Consider the following 13759-nt stretch of genomic DNA (forward strand, 5'->3'; position numbering starts at 1 on the left):
TTCAGATAAAAGACAGTGCGAACTCTGCCAACTTCAGATAAAACACAGTGCTAACACGACCAACTTCAGATAAAACACATTGCGAACACGACCAACTTCAGATAAAACACATTGCGAACACGACCAACTTCAGATGAAACACAATGCTAACGCTACCAAGTTCAGATGACACACAGTGCTAACACGACCAACTTCAGATGAAACACAGTACTAACACTACCAACTGCAGATAAAGCACAATGCTGACACCACCAACTTCAGGTAAAACACAGTGCTAACACGACCAAATTCAGATAAAACATAATGCTAAAACTACCAAGTGTAGATAAAACACAATGCTAAAAAGACCAACTTCAGATAAAAGACAGTGCGAACACGACCAACACGATAAAACACGTTGCGAACACCACCAACTTCAGATTGAACAAAGTGCCAACACTACCAGCTTCAGGTGAAAGATAGTGCTAACACTACAAACTTCAGATAAAACACAGTGCTGACACTACCAACTTCAGATAAAACACAGTGCTGACACTATCAACTTCAGAAAAAAACACAGTGCCAACACTACCAACCACAGATAAGACACAGTGTTGACACTACCAACTTCAGATAACACACAGTGCTAATACTGCCAACTTCAGATAAAGCACAGTGCTAACACGACAAACTTCAGATAAAACACAGTGCGAACACAACCAACCTCAGGAAAAACACGGTGCTAACACCAGCAACTTCAGATAAAACACAGTGCAAAAACTCCCAACTTTAGATAAAACACAGTGTTAACACTACCAATTTCAGATAACACACAGTGCTAACACTACCAATTTCATATAACACACAGTGCTAACACTACCAACTTCATATAAAACACAGTGCGAACACCACCAACTTCAGGTAAAACATAGTGCTAACTCTACCAGGTTCTGATAAAACACAGTGCTGACACTACCACCTTCAGGTAAAAAAAAATGCGAAAACGACAAACTTCAGATAAAACACAGTGCTAACACGACCAACTTCAGATAAAACACCGTGCTAACACTAGCAACTTCAGATAAAACACAGTGCTGATACTACCAACTTCAGATAATACACAATGCAAACACGACCAACTTCAGATAAAACACAGTGCTAACACAACCAACTTCAGATAAAACACAGTGCTGACACTACCAACTTCATATAAAGCACACTGCTGACTCTAGCAACTTCAGATAAAACACACTGCTGACACCACCAACTTCAGATAAAACACAGTGCCATCAATGCCAACTTCAGACAAAACACACTGCTAACACACGACCAACCTCAGATAAAACACAATGCTAACACTACCAACTTCCGATAAAACACAGTGCTAACACCACCAACTTCAGATAAAACACAGTGCTATAACTCCCAACTTTAGATAAAACACAGTGCTAACAACACCAACTTCAGATAAAACATAATGCTAAAACTACCAAGTGCAGATAAAACACAATGCTAAAAAGACCAACTTCAGATAAAAGACAGTGCGAACACGACCAACACGATAAAACACGTTGCGAACACCACCAACTTCAGATTGAACAAAGTGCCAACACTACCAGCTTCAGGTGAAAGATAGTGCTAACACTACAAACTTCAGATAAAACACAGTGCTGACACTACCAACTTCAGATAAAACACAGTGCTGACACTATCAACTTCAGAAAAAAACACAGTGCCAACACTACCAACCACAGATAAGACACAGTGTTGACACTACCAACTTCAGATAACACACAGTGCTAATACTGCCAACTTCAGATAAAGCACAGTGCTAACCCGACAAACTTCAGATAAAACACAGTGCGAACACAACCAACCTCAGGAAAAACACGGTGCTAACACCAGCAACTTCAGATAAAACACAGTGCAAAAACTCCCAACTTTAGATAAAACACAGTGTTAACACTACCAATTTCAGATAACACACAGTGCTAACACTACCAATTTCATATAACACACAGTGCTAACACTACCAACTTCATATAAAACACAGTGCGAACACCACCAACTTCAGGTAAAACATAGTGCTAACTCTACCAGGTTCTGATAAAACACAGTGCTGACACTACCACCTTCAGGTAAAAAAAAATGCGAAAACGACAAACTTCAGATAAAACACAGTGCTAACACGACCAACTTCAGATAAAACACCGTGCTAACACGACCAACTTCAGATAAAACACCGTGCTAACACGAGCAACTTCAGATAAAACACAGTGCTGATACTACCAACTTCAGATAATACACAATGCAAACACGACCAACTTCAGATAAAACACAGTGCTAACACAACCAACTTCAGATAAAACACAGTGCTGACACTACCAACTTCATATAAAGCACACTGCTGACTCTAGCAACTTCAGATAAAACACACTGCTGACACCACCAACTTCAGATAAAACACAGTGCCATCAATGCCAACTTCAGACAAAACACACTGCTAACACACGACCAACCTCAGATAAAACACAATGCTAACACTACCAACTTCCGATAAAACACAGTGCTAACACCACCAACTTCAGATAAAACACAGTGCTATAACTCCCAACTTTAGATAAAACACAGTGCTAACAACACCAACTTCAGATAAAACACAGTGCTAACACCACCAACTTCAGATAAAACACAGTGCTAACACTACCAACGTCAGATAAAACACTGTGCTAACACTACCATCTTCAGATAAAACATAGTGCTCATAGCACCAAGTTGAGATAACACACTGTGCTAACACGAACAAATTCAGATAAAACACAGTGCTAACACGACCAACTTCAGATAACACACAATGCTAACACTGCCAACTTTAGAAAAAACAAAGTGCTGGCACTACCAACTTCAGATTAAACACAGTCCTTATACGACCAACTCCAGATAAAACACAGTGCTGGCACGACCAACTGCAGAAAAACACAGTGCTTGTACTACCAACTACGGGTAAAACACAGTACTAACACTATCAACTTCTGATAACACACAGTGCGAACACTACCATCTTCAGATAAAACACAGTGCTAACACGACCAAGTTCAGATAACACACAGTGCTAACATGACAAATTCAGATAAAACACAGTTAACACCACCAACTTCAGGTAAAACACAGTGCTGACACTACCAACTTCAGATAAAAGACAGTGCTAACACTGCCAAGTTCAGATAAAACACAGTGCTAACACGATCGACTTCAGATAAAACACCGTGCTAACACGAGCAACTTCAGAGAACACAGTGCTAACAATATCAATTTCAGATAAAACACAGTGCTGACACTACCATCTTCAGATAAAACACAGTGCTGACACTACCAACTTCAGATAACACATAGTGCTAACACCACCAACTTCAGATAAAGCACAGTGCTAACTCCAGCAACTTCAGATAAAACAAACTTCTAACAACACCAACTTCCGTTAAAACACAATGCTATCAATGCCAACTTCAGATAAAACACACTGCTAACACTACCAACCTCAGATAAAACACAGTGCTAACACTACCAACTTCAGATAAAACACAGTGCTGACAAAACCAACTTCAGATAAAAGACAGTGCTATAACTGCCAAATTCAGATAAAGCACAGTGCTAACAATACCAACCACAGATAAAACACATTGCTGGCACTAACAACTTCAGATAACACACAGTGCTAACACCACCAACTTCAGATAAAACAAAGTGCTAACACGACCAACTTTAGGTAAAACACAGTGCTAAAACTACCAACTTCAAATAAAACACATTGGTAACACTACCAACTTCAAATAAAACACAGTGCAAAAAGTACCAACTTCAGATAAAAGACAGTGCTAACAAAACCAAGTTCAGTTAAAACACAGTGCTAACACCACCAACTTCAGATCAAAGACAGTGCAAACACGAAAAACTTCAGTTAAAACTCAGTGCTAAAACCACCAACTTCAGATAAAGCACACTGATAACACCACCAACTTCACTTAAACCACAATGCTATCACTACCATATTCAGATAAAACACAGTGCTGACAGTACCAACTTCAGATAAAACACAGTGCGAACACTACTAAACTCAGATAAAACACAGTGCGAACACCACCAAGTTCAGGTAAAACATAGTGCTAACACCAACAAATTCATGTAAAACACAGTGCTGACACTACCAACTTCAGATAAAAGACAGTGCTAACTCTGCCAAGTTGAGATAAAACACCATTCTTACACTAGCAACTTCAGATAAAACACAGTGCTGATACCAACAACTTCAGATAATACACAATGCAAACACGACCAACTTCAGATAAATCACAGTGCTAACACTACCAACTTCGGACAACACAGTGTTAACACCACCAACTTCAGATAAAGCACAGTGCTGAATCTAGCAACTTCAGATAAAACACACTGCTGACACCACCAACTTCAGTTGAAACACAATGCGATCAATGCCAACTTCAGACAAAACACACTGCTAACAGGACCAACCTCAGATAAAACACAGTGCTAACACTACCAACTTCCGATAAAACACAGTGCTAACACCACCAACTTCAGATAAAACACAGTGCTATAACTCCCAACTTCAGATAAAACACAGTGTTAACATTACCATCTCCAGATAAAACACAGTGCTCATAGCACCAAGTTGAGATAACACACTGTGCGAACACGAATAAATTCAGATAAAACACAGTGCTAACACCACCAACTTCAGATAAATCACAGTGCTAAAACTTCCAACTTCAGATAAAACACACTGCTCACACTACCAACTTCAGATAAAACACCATGCTAACACTAGCAACTTCAGATAAAACACAGTGCTGATACAAACAACTTCAGATAATACACAATGCAAACACGACCAACTTCGGATAAAACAAAGTGCTGGCACTACAAATTTCAAATAAAACACAGTGCTTATACTACCAACTCCGGATAAAACACAGTGCTAACACTATCAACTTCAGATAAATCACAGTGCTAAAACTTCCAACTTCAGATAAAACACAGTGCTAACACTACCAAGTTCCGATAACAAACAGTGTTAACACTAACAAATACAAATAAAACACAGTGCTAAAACTACCAACTTCAGATAGAACACAGTGCTCACACTACCAACTTAAGATAACACAGCGCAAGCAATAGAAACTGCAGATAAAACACAATGCGAACACGACCAACCTGAGAAAAAACACAGTGCCAACACCACCAACTTCAGGTAAAACAAAGTGCTGACACGACCAACTTCTGATAAAAGACAGTGCTAACACGAACAAACTCATATAAAACACGTTGCGAAAACCACCAACTTCAGATTGAACAAAGTGCTAACACGACCAGCTTCAGATAAAAGACAGTGCGAACTCTGCCAACTTCAGATAAAACACAGTGCTAACACGACCAACTTCAGATAAAACACATTGCGAACACGACCAACTTCAGATAAAACACATTGCGAACACGACCAACTTCAGATGAAACACAATGCTAACGCTACCAAGTTCAGATGACACACAGTGCTAACACGACCAACTTCAGATGAAACACAGTACTAACACTACCAACTGCAGATAAAGCACAATGCTGACACCACCAACTTCAGGTAAAACACAGTGCTAACACGACCAAATTCAGATAAAACATAATGCTAAAACTACCAAGTGCAGATAAAACACAATGCTAAAAAGACCAACTTCAGATAAAAGACAGTGCGAACACGACCAACACGATAAAACACGTTGCGAACACCACCAACTTCAGATTGAACAAAGTGCCAACACTACCAGCTTCAGGTGAAAGATAGTGCTAACACTACAAACTTCAGATAAAACACAGTGCTGACACTACCAACTTCAGATAAAACACAGTGCTGACACTATCAACTTCAGAAAAAAACACAGTGCCAACACTACCAACCACAGATAAGACACAGTGTTGACACTACCAACTTCAGATAACACACAGTGCTAATACTGCCAACTTCAGATAAAGCACAGTGCTAACCCGACAAACTTCAGATAAAACACAGTGCGAACACAACCAACCTCAGGAAAAACACGGTGCTAACACCAGCAACTTCAGATAAAACACAGTGCAAAAACTCCCAACTTTAGATAAAACACAGTGTTAACACTACCAATTTCAGATAACACACAGTGCTAACACTACCAATTTCATATAACACACAGTGCTAACACTACCAACTTCATATAAAACACAGTGCGAACACCACCAACTTCAGGTAAAACATAGTGCTAACTCTACCAGGTTCTGATAAAACACAGTGCTGACACTACCACCTTCAGGTAAAAAAAAATGCGAAAACGACAAACTTCAGATAAAACACAGTGCTAACACGACCAACTTCAGATAAAACACCGTGCTAACACGAGCAACTTCAGATAAAACACAGTGCTGATACTACCAACTTCAGATAATACACAATGCAAACACGACCAACTTCAGATAAAACACAGTGCTAACACAACCAACTTCAGATAAAACACAGTGCTGACACTACCAACTTCATATAAAGCACACTGCTGACTCTAGCAACTTCAGATAAAACACACTGCTGACACCACCAACTTCAGATAAAACACAGTGCCATCAATGCCAACTTCAGACAAAACACACTGCTAACACACGACCAACCTCAGATAAAACACAATGCTAACACTACCAACTTCCGATAAAACACAGTGCTAACACCACCAACTTCAGATAAAACACAGTGCTATAACTCCCAACTTTAGATAAAACACAGTGCTAACAACACCAACTTCAGATAAAACACAGTGCTAACACCACCAACTTCAGATAAAACACAGTGCTAACACTACCAACGTCAGATAAAACACTGTGCTAACACTACCATCTTCAGATAAAACATAGTGCTCATAGCACCAAGTTGAGATAACACACTGTGCTAACACGAACAAATTCAGATAAAACACAGTGCTGACACTACCAACTTCAGATAACACACAATGCTAACACTGCCAACTTTAGAAAAAACAAAGTGCTGGCACTACCAACTTCAGATTAAACACAGTCCTTATACGACCAACTCCAGATAAAACACAGTGCTGGCACGACCAACTGCAGAAAAACACAGTGCTTGTACTACCAACTCCAGGTAAAACACAGTACTAACACTATCAACTTCTGATAACACACAGTGCGAACACTACCATCTTCAGATAAAACACAGTGCTAACACGACCAAGTTCAGATAACACACAGTGCTAACATGACAAATTCAGATAAAACACAGTTAACACCACCAACTTCAGGTAAAACACAGTGCTGACACTACCAACTTCAGATAAAAGACAGTGCTAACACTGCCAAGTTCAGATAAAACACAGTGCTAACACGATCGACTTCAGATAAAACACAGTGCTAACACCACCAACTTCAGATAAAGCACAGTGCTAACTCCAGCAACTTCAGATAAAACAAACTTCTAACAACACCAACTTCCGTTAAAACACAATGCTATCAATGCCAACTTCAGATAAAACACACTGCTAACACTACCAACCTCAGATAAAACACAGTGCTAACACTACCAACTTCAGATAAAACACAGTGCTGACAAAACCAACTTCAGATAAAAGACAGTGCAAAACTGCCAAATTCAGATAAAGCACAGTGCTAACAATACCAACCACAGATAAAACACATTGCTGGCGCTAACAACTTCAGATAACACACAGTGCTAACACCACCAACTTCAGATAAAACAAAGTGCTAACACGACCAACTTTAGGTAAAACACAGTGCTAAAACTACCAACTTCAAATAAAACACATTGGTAACACTACCAACTTCAAATAAAACACAGTGCAAAAAGTACCAACTTCAGATAAAAGACAGTGCTAACAAAACCAAGTTCAGTTAAAACACAGTGCTAACACCACCAACTTCAGATCAAAGACAGTGCAAACACTAAAAACTTCAGTTAAAACTCAGTGCTAAAACCACCAACTTCAGATAAAGCACACTGATAACACCACCAACTTCACTTAAACCACAATGCTATCACTACCATATTCAGATAAAACACAGTGCTGACAGTACCAACTTCAGATAAAACACAGTGCGAACACTACTAAACTCAGATAAAACACAGTGCTAACACCACCAAGTTCAGGTAAAACATAGTGCTAACACCAACAAATTCATGTAAAACACAGTGCTGACACTACCAACTTCAGATAAAAGACAGTGCTAACTCTGCCAAGTTGAGATAAAACACCATTCTTACACTAGCAACTTCAGATAAAACACAGTGCTGATACCAACAACTTCAGATAATACACAATGCAAACACGACCAACTTCAGATAAATCACAGTGCTAACACAACCAACTTCAGATAAAACACATTGCTGACACTACCAACTTCAGACAACACAGTGTTAACACCACCAACTTCAGATAAAGCACAGTGCTGAATCTAGCAACTTCAGATAAAACACACTGCTGACACCACCAACTTCAGTTGAAACACAATGCGATCAATGCCAACTTCAGACAAAACACACTGCTAACAGGACCAACCTCAGATAAAACACAGTGCTAACACTACCAACTTCCGATAAAACACAGTGCTAACACCACCAACTTCAGATAAAACACAGTGCTATAACTCCCAACTTCAGATAAAACACAGTGTTAACATTACCATCTCCAGATAAAACACAGTGCTCATAGCACCAAGTTGAGATAACACACTGTGCGAACACGAATAAATTCAGATAAAACACAGTGCTAACACCACCAACTTCAGATAAATCACAGTGCTAAAACTTCCAACTTCAGATAAAACGCACTGCTAACACTACCAACTTCAGATAAAACACCATGCTAACACTAGCAACTTCAGATAAAACACAGTGCTGATACAAACAACTTCAGATAATACACAATGCAAACACGACCAACTTCGGATAAAACAAAGTGCTGGCACTACAAATTTCAAATAAAACACAGTGCTTATACTACCAACTCCGGATAAAACACAGTGCTAACACTATCAACTTCAGATAATTCACAGTGCTAAAACTTCCAACTTCAGATAAAACACACTGCTAACACTACCAACTTCAGATAAAACACCGTGCTAACACTAGCAACTTCAGATAAAACACAGTGCTGATACCAACAACTTCAGATAATACACAATGCAAACACGACCAACTTCGGATAAAACAAAGTGCTGGCACTACCAATTTCAGATTAAACACATTGCTTATACTACCAACTCCGGATAAAACACAGTGCTAACACTATCAACTTCTGATAACACACAGTGCCAACACTATCATCTTGAGATAAAACACAGTGCGAACACCACCAACTTCAGATAAAGCACTGTGCTAACAGTACCAACTTCAGATAAAACACAGTGCTAAAACTACCAACTTCAGATAAAACACAGAGCGAAAATTAACAACTTCAGCTAAAAAAGTGCTAACACAAACAACTTCAGATAAAACACAGTGGTAACACCACCAACTTCAGATAAATCACAGTGCTAAAACTTCCAACTTCAGATAAAACACACTGCTAACACTACCAACTTCAGATAAAACACCATGCTAACACTAGCAACTTCAGATAAAACACAGTGCTGATACAAACAACTTCAGATAATACACAATGCAAACACGACCAACTTCGAATAAAACAAAGTGCTGGCACTACAAATTTCAGATAAAACACAGTGCTAACACCACCAACTTCTGATAAAGCACTGTGCTAACAGTACCAACTTCAGATAAAACACAGTGCGAAAATTAACAACTTCAGCGAAAAAAGTGCTAACACAAACAACTTCAGATAAAACACAGTGGTAACAATACCAACTTCAGATAAAACATAGTGCTGGCACGAACAACTTCAGATAAAACACAGTGCTAACACTAACATATTCAGATAAAACACAGTGCTAAAACTACCAACTTCAGATAAAACACAGTGCGAACACTACCAACTTCAGATAACACACTGTGCTGACACTACCAACTTCGGATAAAACACAGTGCTGGCATCAACAACTTCAGATAAAACACAGTGCTTATACGACCAACAACGGATAAAACACAGTGCTAAAACAATCAACTTCTGATAAAACACAGTGCTGACACTATCATCTTCAGAGAAAACACATTGCTAACACGACCAAGTTCAGATAACACACAGTGCAAACACGACAAACTCAGATAAAACACAGTGCTAACACCACCAACTTCAGACAAAGCACAGTGCTAACTCTATCAATTTCAGACAAAACGCAGTGCTAACACTACCAACTGGGGATAAAAAACAGTGCTAACACAAACAACTTCAGATAAAACACAGTGGTAACAATACCAACTTCAGATAAAACACAGTGCTGGCACGACCAACTTCAGATAAAACACAGTGCTAACACCACCAACTTCAGATAAAACACTGTGATACAACTGCCAACTTCAGATAAAACTTCAGATAAAACACAGTGATAACAATACGAACTTCGGATAAAACACAGTGCTATCACGACCAACTTCGGATAAAACACAGTGCTGGCATTAACAACTTCAGATAAAACACAGTGCTTAAACGACAAACAACGGATAAAACACAGTGCTAAAACAATCAACTTCTCATAAAACACCGTGCTGACACTATCATCTTCAGATAAAACGCAGTGCAAACACGACAAACTCAGATAAAACACAGTGCTAACACCACCAACTTCAGATAAAGCACAGTGCTAACTCAATCAATTTCAGATAAAACGCAGTGCTAACACCACCAACTTCAGATAAAGCACAGTGCTAACTCAATCAATTTCAGATAAAACGCAGTGCTAACACGACCAACTTCAGATAAAACACAGTGCTATCAGTACCATCTTCAGATAAAACACAGTGCGAACACTACCAAACTCAGGTAAAACACCACAAACTTCAGATAAAAGACAGTGCTAACAGTACCAACTTCAGATAAAGCACAGTACCAACTTCAGATAAAGCACAATGCTGACACCACCAACTTCAGGTAAAACACAGTGCCAACACGACCAAATTCAGATAAAACATAATGCTAAAACTACCAAGTGTAGATAAAACACAATGCTAAAAAGACCAACTTCAGATAAAAGACAGTGCGAACACGACCAACACGATAAAACACGTTGCGAAAACCACCAACTTCAGATTGAACAAAGTGCCAACACTACCAGCTTCAGGTGAAAGATAGTGCTAACACTACAAACTTCAGATAAAACACAGTGCTGACACTACCAACTTCAGATAAAACACAGTGCTGACACTATCAACTTCAGAAAAAAACACAGTGCCAACACTACCAACCACAGATAAGACACAGTGTTGACACTACCAACTTCAGATAACACACAGTGCTAATACTGCCAACTTCAGATAAAGCACAGTGCTAACACGACAAACTTCAGATAAAACACAGTGCGAACACAACCAACCTCAGGAAAAACACGGTGCTAACACCAGCAACTTCAGATAAAACACAGTGCAAAAACTCCCAACTTTAGATAAAACACAGTGTTAACACTACCAATTTCAGATAACACACAGTGCTAACACTACCAATTTCAGATAACACACAGTGCTAACACTACCAACTTCATATAAAACACAGTGCGAACACCACCAACTTCAGGTAAAACATAGTGCTAACTCTACCAGGTTCTGATAAAACACAGTGCTGACACTACCACCTTCAGGTAAAAAAAAATGCGAAAACGACAAACTTCAGATAAAACACAGTGCTAACACGACCAACTTCAGATAAAACACCGTGCTAACACGAGCAACTTCAGATAAAACACAGTGCTGATACTACCAACTTCAGATAATACACAATGCAAACACGACCAACTTCAGATAAAACACAGTGCTAACACAACCAACTTCAGATAAAACACAGTGCTGACACTACCAACTTTATAAAAAGCACACTGCTGACTCTAGCAACTTCAGATAAAACACACTGCTGACACCACCAACTTCAGATAAAACACAGTGCCATCAATGCCAACTTCAGACAAAACACACTGCTAACACACGACCAACCTCAGATAAAACACAATGCTAACACTACCAACTTCCGATAAAACACAGTGCTAACACCACCAACTTCAGATAAAACACAGTGCTATAACTCCCAACTTTAGATAAAACACAGTGCTAACAACACCAACTTCAGATAAAACACAGTGCTAACACCACCAACTTCAGATAAAACACAGTGCTAACACTACCAACGTCAGATAAAACACTGTGCTAACACTACCATCTTCAGATAAAACATAGTGCTCATAGCACCAAGTTGAGATAACACACTGTGCTAACACGAACAAATTCAGATAAAACACAGTGCTAACACGACCAACTTTTGATAACACACAGTGCGAACACTACCATCTTCAGATAAAACACAGTGCTAACACCACCAACTTCAGGTAAAACACAGTGCTGACACTGCCAACTTTAGAAAAAACAAAGTGCTGGCACTACCAACTTCAGATTAAACACAGTGCTTATACGACCAACTCCAGATAAAACACAGTGCTGGCACGACCAACTGTAGAAAAAACACAGTGCTTGTACTACCAACTACGGGTAAAACACAGTGCTAACACGACCAAGTTCAGATAACACACAGTGCTAACACGACAAATTCAGATAAAACACAGTGCTAACACCACCAACTTCAGGTAAAACACAGTGCTGACACTACCAACTTCAGATAAAAGACAGTGCTAACACTGCCAAGTTCAGATAAAACACAGTGCTAACACGATCGACTTCAGATAAAACACCGTGCTAACACGAGCAACTTCAGAGAACACAGTGCTAACAATATCAATTTCAGATAAAACACAGTGCTGACACTACCATCTTCAGATAAAACACAGTGCTGACACTACCAACTTAAGATAACACACAGTGCTAACACCACCAACTTCAGATAAAGCACAGTGCTAACTCCAGCAACTTCAGATAAAACAAACTTCTAACAACACCAACTTCCGTTAAAACACAATGCTATCAATGCCAACTTCAGATAAAACACACTGCTAACACTACCAACCTCAGATAAAACACAGTGCTAACACTACCAACTTCAGATAAAACACAGTGCTGACAAAACCAACTTCAGATAAAAGACAGTGCTATAACTGCCAAATTCAGATAAAGCACAGTGCTAACAATACCAACCACAGATAAAACACAGTGCTGACACTACCAACTTGAGAGAACACACAGTGCTAACACCACCAACTTCAGATAAAACAAAGTGCTAACACGATCAACTTTAGGTAAAACACAGTGCTAAAACTACCAACTTCAAATAAAACACATTGCTAACACTACCAACTTCAAATAAAACACAGTGCAAAAAGTATCAACTTCAGATAAAAGACAGTGCTAACAAAACCAAGTTCAGTTAAAACACAGTGCTAACACCACCAACTTCAGATCAAAGACAGTGCAAACACTAAAAACTTCAGTTAAAACTCAGTGCTAAAACCACCAACTTCAGATAAAGCACACTGATAACACCACCAACTTCACTTAAACCACAATGCTATCACTACCATATTCAGATAAGACACAGTGCTAACACAACCAACATCAGATAAAACACAGTGCTGACAGTACCAACTTCAGATAAAACACAGTGCGAACACTACT

Source organism: Heptranchias perlo, unplaced genomic scaffold, assembly GCF_035084215.1.
Source record: "Heptranchias perlo isolate sHepPer1 unplaced genomic scaffold, sHepPer1.hap1 HAP1_SCAFFOLD_88, whole genome shotgun sequence".
Lineage (NCBI taxonomy): Eukaryota > Metazoa > Chordata > Chondrichthyes > Hexanchiformes > Hexanchidae > Heptranchias > Heptranchias perlo.